At 39.2% G+C, this 11,269-nt stretch overlaps 1 protein-coding gene across 1 annotated transcript in view; it reads left to right on the forward strand.

Moving 5' to 3' along the window:
- Positions 1 to 9,232, forward strand: part of LOC129533810 (neurofibromin-like) — a 122,862-nt gene extending 113,630 nt beyond the window's left edge. Inside the window, 1 exon segment of the mRNA XM_063705966.1 lies at positions 9,035 to 9,232. The gene's annotated coding sequence lies outside the window, so the exon portion shown is untranslated.
- Positions 9,233 to 11,269: the final 2,037 nt, after the last annotated feature.

Genomic DNA, 11,269 nt, shown 5'->3' on the forward strand with positions numbered 1-11,269 from the left:
GCTAGGATTACAGGCGTGAACCACCACGCCTGGCCTGCTTGATTTATTTCACTTAACATGTTGCTGCAAATGACAGCATTTTTTTTTTTTTTTTGGATGGAATCTTGCTCTGTCCCCAGGCTGGAGTGCAGTGGGGCGATCTTGGCTCACTGCAACCTCCGCCTCCCGGGTTCAAGTGATTCTCCTGCCTCAGCCTCCCAAGTAGCGCCCAGCTAATTTTTGTATTTTTAGTAGAGACAGTTTTGCCGCATTGGACAGGAAGATCTTAATCTCTTCACCTCATGATCTGCCCACCTCGGCCTCCCAAAGTGCTGGGATTACAGGCGTGAACCACCACACCCAGCCTCTTTTTTCTGGCTGAATAATGTTCCATTGTGTGTATATACCACATTTTCTTTATCCATTCATCTGTTGATGGGCACTTAGGTTAATTCCAAACTTTGACTATTATGAATGGTGCTGCAATAAACATTAGTACAGGTATCTTTTTGATACATTGATTTCCTTTCTTTTGGATATATACCCAGTAGCAATTTGCTGGATCATATGGTAATTCTATTTTTAGTCTTTTGAGGAACAGCCTTAGCTGTTCTAATTTACACAATGGCTGTACTAGTTTACATTCCTGCAAACGGTGTACAGGAGTTTCCCTTTCTCCACATCCTCGCCAGCATTTGTTATTGCCTGCTTTTCTTTTCTTTTTTTTTCTTTTTTTTTTTTTTTCTTTGATGGAGTCTTGCTCTGTCACCCAGGCTGGAGTGCAGTGGCACAATCTCGGCTCACTGCAACCTCCATCTCCCAGGTTCAAACAGTTCTCCTGCCTCAGCCTTCCGACTAGCTGGGATTACAAGCGCATGCCACCATGCGCGGCTAATTTTTATATTTTTAGTAGAGGCGGGGTTTCACCATGTTGCCCAGGCTGGTCTTGAACTCCTGACCTTGTGATCCACCTGCCTTGGCCTCTGAAGGTGCTGGGATTACAGGTATGTGCCACTGTGCCCAGTCTGCCTGCTTTTTGATATAAGGGGTGAGATTTTAACTCATTATAGTTTTTATTTGCCTTTCTCTGATGATTAGTGATGCTGAACATTTTTTCATATACCTGTTGGTCATTTATATGTCTTCTTTTGAAGATTTCAGATCATTTGCCTATTTCTTTATTTTTTTTAGAAAGTGTCTCACTTCATTGCCCACACTGGAGAGCAGTGGTGCAGTCTTGGCCCACTGCAACATCGGCCTCCTGGACTCAGGTGATTCTCCCACCTCAGCCTCCCGAGTAACTGTGATTACAAGTGCGTGCCACCACACCCAGCTAATTTTTGTATTTTTTGTAGAGACAGGGGTTTCTGCCGTGTTGCCCAGGCTGGTCTCGAACTCCTGAGCTCAAGTTATCTGCCTGTCTCAGCCTCCCAAAGTGCTGGGAATTTCCCCATTTAAAAATGTAATTTTTTTGTGGGTTTGTTTTTGTTTTGTTTTTTTTTGCTAGTAAGTTGTTTGAGCTCCTTATACAGTCTGATTATTAATCCCTTGTAAGATGGGTATTTTGCAAATGTTTTCTCCCATTCTACAGGTTGTCTCTTAATTTTATTGATTGTTGCCTTTGCTGAGCAGAAGTTTTTAGCTTGATCAAATTCCATTTGTCTGTTTTTGCTTTTGTTATTTACCCTTTTGAAGTATTACACAAAAAATTTTTTCCCCAGAACAATCTCCTGGAGCATTTCCCCCAATGTTTTTTTCTAGTAGTTTCATAGTTTCAGGGTTTGGATTTAGGTCTTCAGTCCATTTTGATTTGATTTTTTTGTGTATGCTGAAAGATGAGGAGTCTAGTTTCTTGTTTTTTATTTTGAGACAGAGTCTTGCTCTGTCACCAGGCTAGAGTGCAGTGGCACGGTCTCGGCTCACTGAGACCTCCGCCTCCTGGGTTTAGAGCAATTCTCCTGTCTTAGCCTCCTGAGTAGCTGGGATTACAGGCATGCGCCACCACGCTCGGCTAATTTTTGTACTTTTAGTAGAGACAGGGTTTTGCCATGTTGGCCAGGCTGGTCTTGAACTCCTGACCTCAAGTGATCCACTTGCCTCAGCCTCCCAAAGTGCTGGGATTCCAAACATGAGCCACCGCATCCAGCCTAGTTTTATTTTTCTGCATATAGTTATCCAGTTTTCTCAGCACCATTTATTGAAAAGACTGTTCTTTCCCCCATTGTATTTTCTTTGTGCGTTTTCATGAAGATGAGTGGATTGTAAATTTTTGGATTTATATCTGGGTTCTCTTGTCCATTGGTCTGTGTGTCTGTTTTTATGCCAGTATTGATACTGGAAAGGTTCCCTTGTCTCCCTCGCAGGGTGTGTGATGGGGGTGTGGCTCCCTTCTTCAGTGCCCTGCTGTTCAAACCTTTAGGGAAACATACAGATGGGCAGGTTATGGGTCTTTGACACCAGGGGCAGCATCTAGGGGTGACTGTTTACAGCTGCTGAAGCCCCAGTGCGTTTGTGTTAACGTGTGCTCTTTTACTTTTGCTGTCTCTAGGTGGCTTGTGTTTATCAGCTCAATTAGACCCTCTGCATTATCGCAAGGGTTTTCTGTATCCCGGATTCTTGCCTTGATGTACCAGAAAAGTCGGATCACATGTGGACTTGGAGAATGAGTGCAAGATTTTACTGAATGGTAGAAGTAGCTCTCAGCAGCCGGACGGTGAGCCAGAAGGGGATTGGTAAGGCAGTTTTCCCCTGGAGTCGGGCCGCTCAGCGGCCGGACTTTCCTCTGACTGCCCCACCCGAACTCCGCATCGTTCTGCTGGTCAGTGGCCTGCCGGCATCTGCCAGTGCCTGTCAGTGTGCTCTTCAACTGATGTGTTCCTCTGGACGTCCAGCCACTTGTGCGTTCTTCTGCTGATATGTTCCTCTCAACGTCCAGCCAATTGTATGTTTCTGCTTGCTGGGGTCCTGGGATTTTTATAGGCACACCTTGGGGGCGTGGCAGGCCAGGGTGGTCTTGGAAAATGCTACATTTGGGCACCAAGGCAGGAGTGCCTGTCCTCACCTAGGTCTGTGGGCACAGGCCTGAAGGTGGAGCCCTAGCCAGGCACCTGCCTTTCTCTACCCAGCACTTCCCTGCCCTGCTCCTGTATCAGTACCATGCTGTTGTGGTTACTATAGGTTTTTAGTAAGTTTGAAGTCAGGTAGTATGATGCTGCCAGTTTTGTTATTTGCTCAGGATTGTTTTGGCTATTTGAGGTCTTTTGAGATTCCATGTATGTTTTAGGATTCTCTTTTTCTTTCTCTATGAAGAATGTCATTTATATTTTGATAGGGATTGCATCGAATTTGTAAATTGCTGTGGATAGTATTGTCATTTTAACAAAATGAATTCTGGCTGGGTGTGGTGGCTCATGCCTGTAATCCCAGCACTTTGGGAGACCAAGGCAGGCAGATCACTTGAGGCCAGGAGTTCAAGACCAGCCTGGCCATCATAGTGAAACCCCATCTCTACTAAAAATACAAAAAATTAGCTGGGTATTGTGGTGCGTGCCTGTAATCCCAGCTACTCGGGAGGCTGAGGCAGGAGAATTGCTTGAACCTGGGAGGTCGAGTTTGCAGAGAGCCAAGATCGAGCCACTGCACTCCAGCCTGGGTGACACAGCAAGACTGTCTCAAAAGAAAAAAAAAAAAAAAGAAAGGAAAAAAAATTAATTATTCCAATCCATGAACATAGAATATCTTTCCATTTTGTGTGTGTGTCCTCTTCAATTTCTTTCATCAGTGTTTCATAGTTTTCCTTTTATAGATCTTTCACATCTCTGGCTAAACTGATTCCTAGGTATTTTATATTCTTTGTAGCTATTTTAACTTGGATTACTCACTTGGGATTTCTTTTTTAGATTGTTTACTGTTGATGTATATAAATTGTATTGATTTTTGTATTTTGATTTTCTATCCTGCAATCTTTCCTCAATTTATCAGTTCTAACAGTTTTTTGGTGGAATCTTTAGGTTTTTCTAAATATAAGGTCATGTTATCTGGTAACAAGGCTAATTTGGCGACCTCCTTTCCAATTTGGAGACCCTTTATTTCTTTCTCTTGCCTGATTGCTCTGGCCTTTCCTTTTTTAATAGCTAAAGACATTTTTTTTTCTTTTGAGACGGAGTCTTGCTCTGTTGCCCAGGCTGGAGTGCAGTGGTGCAATCTGGGCTCATTGTAACCTCTGCCTTCCGGCTTCAAGTGATTCTCCTGCCTCAGCCTCTCAAGTAGCTGGGATTATAGGTGCCCACCACAACGCCCAGCTAAGTTTTGTATTTTTAGTAGAGACAAGGTTTTACCACATTGGCCAGGCTGCTCTCGAACTCCTGACCTCAAATGATCCACCCCCCCTCGGCTTTCCAAAGTGCTGGGATTACAGGCATGAGCCACTGCGCCCAGCCAGAAAATTATTATAGGGATTTTAAAACAAAAGTCTTGCAACAAATTATATAAATAACACTTTACCTTCATTAAATGCTTTTCAAAAAATGACATAAAGACCACCCTGGACTGCCAGTATCCTTGCTATCCTATTCACACTCCGTCTTCTAAATCCGAAAATGAAAGCTAATTAGTAATGAGTGTGGCACTTAATATTCCCTAAATGTTAAAGGACTGCCTATTATAAGGTGACCATTTAAATAGTTGTTCTTTTTTTTTTTGAGTGAAAAAAGGGTACTTAGATATTAGAGGTGTTAGATGCATACTGCTTTCTGAAACATTGATTAAAGGCGGAAAATATGTACATCCTAGAACTTAGGAAATGGTGATTTTTTGGGGCTTCCTCTTAATCATTTGTCAAATGAACTGGGTGATTCTAGAAGGTTATTGCTGTACTTGTATTTTGGGAGTGATAGGGAGGTAGCAGTATATTCCAAACAAATATATTCCATACAAAATCTGTTACATTTTACAAGTACTTGCAAAACTGAAAGTCATACCTTACTCAAAATTTCTTCCTTAATTTTACCCTCACTGCTTTACTCTTTGTATTGAAGTCAGTGAAATTGTCAAAAGTGAAGAGACTGGATTATCAAGATACAGTGAATGGAAAGGGATGCCAAAAACTCAGTGTTTATAAATTGAATTTGTTACCATTTGAAATTTCTTTGTTTAATCTTCAGGAGATTTCACCAAAATGATGTATGTCTTGCTGATGATGTCTTTCATATAATTCTAGACAAATTAACTAGAAATGAATGTATGTAATTGATATAGTTTGGATATTTGTCCCCTCCAAATCTTATATTGAAATGTGATCCCCAATGCTGGAGGTGGGGCCTCGTGGGAGGTGTTTGGATCATGGGGGCAGATCCCCACGAGTGCCTGGGTGCTTTCCCCACAGTAATGAGTGCACTGTCACTCTATTAGTTCATGAAAGAGCTGGTTGTTTAAAGGAGCCTGATACTTCCTCCTCTCTCTCATGCTTCCTCTCTCACCATGTGACATGCTTGTTCTCTGCTCCCCCTTCACTTTCTGTCACAAGTGAAAGCTTTCTGAGGCCTCATGAGAAGCTGAGCAGATGCTGGTGCCATGCTTATACAGGCTGCAGAACCGTGAGCCAAACAAACCTCTTTTCTTTATAAAAATTACCCAGCCTCAGGTATTCCTTTATAGCAATGCAAAACAGACTAACGTATTAATTGTACTATAGAACTAAAAGTTGGTTAAAAATTCAGTTTCAGAAGCCTGTCTTTCCTAGGTTAAAATTCTGACTCTGCTGCTTCAGTGATGTATGACTTTGGACAAGTTACTTAATCTCTTTGGGCTCTGGTTTCCCCCAGCCCTAAAATGAGGATACCAGCATTCCTTGTGGAGTCATCTAAAGGCTTAATACTGGTAAAGAACTTACAGTAGTAAAATGCCACATAATAAGCATTTAAATATTAGCTATTGCTTTTATTATAAAAATAAGAGTTTATTAATGAGGTCAATGTTAGGCTTAAACACTAGAGTACTAAGGTCACATAATTTCCTGGTGACTGGCAGTTTAAAGATGAGATATACCACATGTGAATTGGTATAATAAACCATTTAATGGTGTATAGACAACATTTATGTGTACTATACAACAGTATGCTTCCAATTCCTTTCTCCCATCCTCTGTGCTATTGTTACGTGTTTTACTTTTACATATTCTATAAAGACACTTTACATTTCTTCTCTTACTGATGTAGACTGCTAGTTAATCTTTCACAGTGATTTAAAATAAGAAAAATGCTTTTATATTTACCTTCATTTATGCCATTTCCAGTATTCTTATTTCTTTATGGAGGTACATGTATCTCTAATGGCATAATACTTCCTCCAGCCTGAGGTACTTTCTTGTACCCCTTTTTGCTGGTAATGACTTCTCTGTTTTTGTTTCCGTTAAAAAAAAAAAAAAAGGGAAGCAAAATATCTTTTCTTTTTGAAAGATATTTTCACCAGGTACAGAACTTATGGTTGAGTTTTTTTCCTTTAGTGCTTTCAATATTTCACACCATTGATTTCTGGCTTACATCATTTTTGATGATAATCCAGCTATAATTTTTTGGTTTTTTTTAATGTAATTTTGTTTTTCTTCTGGCTGCCTTAAACATTTTCTTTTTATCTTTGGTTTTGAGAAGTTTCAATGTGATTTGTCTAGTTGGTTTTTGGGATTACAGGTGTGATCTATTCTGCTTGTTCTCTGAACTTCTTAATATCTGTGGTTTTGTGTCCATTCGTTTTGAAAATCCCCAACCTTATCTCCTCAGATATTTATTTTGCCGCATTCTCTTTTTTTTGTAGGATATCAGGATTACTTGAATGTTAGTTACATCATTGATATGATCTCACAGCTCTTGGGTTTTCTGTTCTGTCTACCTTCCCCTGCCCGCTCTCCTCACATTTTCCCCCTTTTGTTTCGTTTTGGATAATCTCTTATGCAACTCTGTTGAGTTTACTCTTGAGCCATTCCAAAGCATTCTTCAAACTCCATTAGCATATTTTTCCTTTGTCTCTGACAATATATCGGGTTTTTCCTTCTTCTTTCTGTGACTTAAAATTTATGGTTGAAATATAAGTGTTTCATATAGGACGGAAGAGACTGAGCCAAGTAGTATCTTCCTTCAGCTTGGGAAGTTGAGTCAATATAGTCTATAGTTTAGCCTAATTTTGGTCTTATTGCTGTGGTTACCCTCAGTGCTATACAGACTTCAATTTCCATTCTAGGGTTACTTTTTTTTTTAGGGGTTGGGGCTCTTTCTTAGAGGTTTTTTCTGATGTTTCCTCTACCTTCAACTTCTGATGTTACCTTCTATTTGTTATCACACCTCGAAGACATTCTCTGTAGTCCTATTTCTGTCTCAGTTTTAGGCAGGTGCTGTGTCCCTGGATATTAGGGGTGACACTTTTACATTGATCTTCCTTCTTCCCAGTGATAGGGGATCTGTAAGGTCTGGGGCCATTATGTTTTCCTGCCCTTCCCCAGGGATAAAGGTGTTTTTGTTTTTGTTTTTCCCTGTTATTTTCTTCTAGTTGGGAGTGGGAGATGGGGCAACTAAAAATAGTTATTTTACAAAGTGTATTAGTTCTGTTTATTTGTTTTTTTAAAAAATACTTTTAATGTTCTGTAGCTATTTCCTTTGGCTAGTTTTTGCTGGGTTGAGTTATCACTGGCACTAGAGATAGATAGTTTTTGACATCAGTTGTCAGGTGTTATTAAATATATTTATAAATATAATTTGGTGACTAATATATATATTTTCAGTTTTCATATTGACTGACTTCTCGAATTATTGTTTAATCATGCATTTTTATTGACAAACACTTTGCCTGGCAGATAGTAGGCACTCAACAAAGAACTGTTGAATGAATGAATTTATTGTGATTTCTGTTGTCCCTTTCCTATGCATAGTTTTTCTTCTTTATTTCTGATTACTATAAAACTTATTTCTGAGAGTGTTAAAAAATATTTTTTGGAGTCTGTTTGAATTTCTGAACATTCAGTTAGAGAGTATCTTTTTTTCCAATGAAAGTAATGTGCGTAAGTTTTCCCAGGTTTGAAGGAAGTTGTGTAATTACATGAAATTCTTATCACATTATTGTGGCTATTGGAGGACCTTTGTACTCTTGGACCTTGATAAGGACTCCCAAGAGAAAGAATAAATAATTCAGTTGTGTGAGTCTGTAATATGCAGATACTCCTCTACTTACCCTGGGATTACAGCCCGATAAACCCATTGTAAGTTGGGAATATTGTGAGTTGAAAAGGCATTTCATACACCTAACCTACCAAACATCAGAGCTTAGCCTAGACTGTTTTAAATGTGCTCAGGCCAGGCGCGGTGGCTCATGCCTATAATCCCAGCACTTTGGGAGGCCAAGGTGGGCAGATCATTTGAGGCCAGGAGTTCGAGACCAGCCTGGCCAAAAAGGTGAAATGCCATCTCTACTAAAAAAACAAAGTTAGCCTGGCATGGTGGCACATGTAATCCCAAGTGACCTGTAATCCCAGCTACTTGGGAGACTGAGGCAGGAGAATTGCTTGAACTGGGAGGTGGAGGTTGCAGTGAGTCAAGATGACGCCATTGCACTCCAGCCTGGGCGACAGGAGCAAAACTCCGTCTCAAATAAATAAATAAATAAATAAAATATTTATATATATGTGCTCAGAACACTTACATTAGCCTTCATTTGGGCAAAATCATCTAATGCAAATCAGATTTTATAATAAAGTGTTAAATATCTCATGTAATTTATGGAGTACTGTATGGTTTCTACTGAATGTGTATCACTTTCACACCATTGTAAAGTTGAAAAATCAAGCTGAGGACCATCTGTACGTATTTTACAGTAGACGCAGTCTATTCTTGGCTGAGTGCAATAATAAGGTCCAAAAGAGGAAGAAGAGGGAGAAACTTAACAGGATTTCACTAAAATTTACCAGGGCCTTTTCTGGAGGTGGAGATAAAATTTGTTAAAGATGATAGCTGCCTCAGATTCCTCAACAACTGAAATGCCTCCTAAGGTTGGCTTTATCATCTATTTCCAGGTGATTTACTGTTCTTTTGGTGGAACATCCAAAGGGCTGCACTTCAATAATTTAATAGTTGGACTTGTCCTCCTTACAAGAGGCAAAGATGAAGAGAAAGCAAAATGTAAGTACTTTTATTATCTCAAAAATAATACATCTATGTACAGAATAATTTATCTCAAAATTCTGATGACAGGTAGAGGATTTGAATTGACATTTTCCCAAAGAAGATATACAAGTGGTAAATAAACACCTAAAAAATGTGCAACATAATTAGTCATTAGAGAAATACAAATTAAAACTAGAGTGAGATACTACTTCACACCTAGTAGAGTGGCTAAAAGTAAAAAGCCTGATAATAACAAGTGTTGAGGAAGATGTGGAAAAATTGTAACCCACATCATACATTGCTGATGGGAGTATAAAGTAGTGCAGCAACTTTGGAAACCAGCCTGGTGGCTCCTCAAATTGTTAAACGTTGTTACTGTGTGTCCCAGCAATTCCACTCCTAAGTTTGTAAAGTTTGTACCCAAGAAAATTTAATACATATGTTTACCACACACACACAAAAAAACTTGTACAGAAATAGTCATAGCATCATTGTTCATAATAGAAAATGGAAACAACCCTAATGTCCACCAGCTGGTAAATGGATAAACAAAACCTGATACATCCACATGCTGGAAAATTACTCTGGTATAAAAAGGAATAAAGTACTGATTCATGCTACAGTATGGATGAACTTGAAAACATTTTGCTTAGTGATGGATGTCAGTCCCAATAGGCCATATATTATGATTCCATTTATATGAAATTTCAAGATTAGGCAAATCTACAGTGTCAGAAAATGGTAGATTAGTGGTTGCTAGAGGTATCAGGTGAGAGGGAAATGGAGAACTGCTAATGGGTACAGGGTTTCCTTTTGGGTTGGCGAAAATGTTCTGGAATTACATAGGAGTGACAGTTGCACAACCTTATAAATATACTTTAAAAATCACTGAAATGTTTACTTTAAAAGGGTGAATTTTATGGGATGTGAATTATGTCTCAATATAACTTATTTTTTAAAATTCTGATGACATAGACATAGGAGTCTATTTGTTTCACAAACAAAACCAAAGTTTACTTACCTGATAACATTTTATATACATTATTTGTAAAAGGTTTAATTTTTTTAATGTCTTACTTTTAACTTCAGAAATTAATTTTATTAGGTGAATTATCTAAGCAGAGAAAAGAGTGGCACCTTATTCATTACTTTTAAATCCTGCTGATCAGGGAAATGCTATAATGAGAGGACACCATTTCCCCTGCTGAATGTGAAAGGGAAGATAATCTTAGTTGCTTAGTGTCCGTCTGTGTTTCGTGGGATATAGATTTATTTACTTTTAAAAAGTTCATTCATTTAATTATTTATAAGGTCTTCTGTCCCCTCATTCTTTTCTTTGAACTCCCCAAAGACAGATCTGCCTTACCAAAAGCATTCATAAGCACTGCATATTTTATTGAAGGTTTCCCAGGGGAAGTATGGAAGCTGTTTATATTACACAGAATGTAACATTTTGTTCCCAAAATTCCTTTGCTTTTATTCTTGACCACCATATGCTGGGTCTTTCTCTCTTCCTTCTTCCTTTTCTAATCTGCCTACTATGGTCTGAATGTTTGTGTCTCCCTCAAAATTCATATATTGAAATCCTAACCACCAAGGTGATGGTATTAGGGGATGGGGCCTTTGGGAGGTGATTAGGTCATGAGGGTTAATCGTAAGTATCTTATGAGTGGGATTAAGTGCCCTAATAAAAGAGGCCCCAGAGAGACCCTTTATATTTTCCCCTGTGTGAGGATACAATGAGAAGGTGGCTGTCTATGAACTAGGAAGTGGTCCTTCACCAGACACCAAATTGATAGTGTACTTCCCAGCCTCTAGAACTGTGAGAAATAAATTTGTTATTTATAAGCACCCAGTTTATGGTATTTTGTTACAGCAGCCTCAGCAGACTAAGATACTGCCCTGAGACTGCTTGTAAATTTCTCAGAATCCCCTCCTATTCTTGAATCTAGACCATTATTTTTAATTCTTGCTATGGTTTGAACACGTTACCCAAAGTTCATGTGTGGAAACTTAATCCCCAGTGCAACAGTGTTGAGAGGTGGGACCTTTAAGAGATGATTAGATCATGAGGGGTCCACACCCATGAATGAATGAATGCTGTTATCTCAGGAGTGAGCTTCTTATCACAGGAGTGGCATCCT

Source organism: Gorilla gorilla, chromosome 4 (genome assembly GCF_029281585.2).
Source record: "Gorilla gorilla gorilla isolate KB3781 chromosome 4, NHGRI_mGorGor1-v2.1_pri, whole genome shotgun sequence".
In the NCBI taxonomy this organism is placed as follows: Eukaryota; Metazoa; Chordata; class Mammalia; order Primates; family Hominidae; genus Gorilla; species Gorilla gorilla.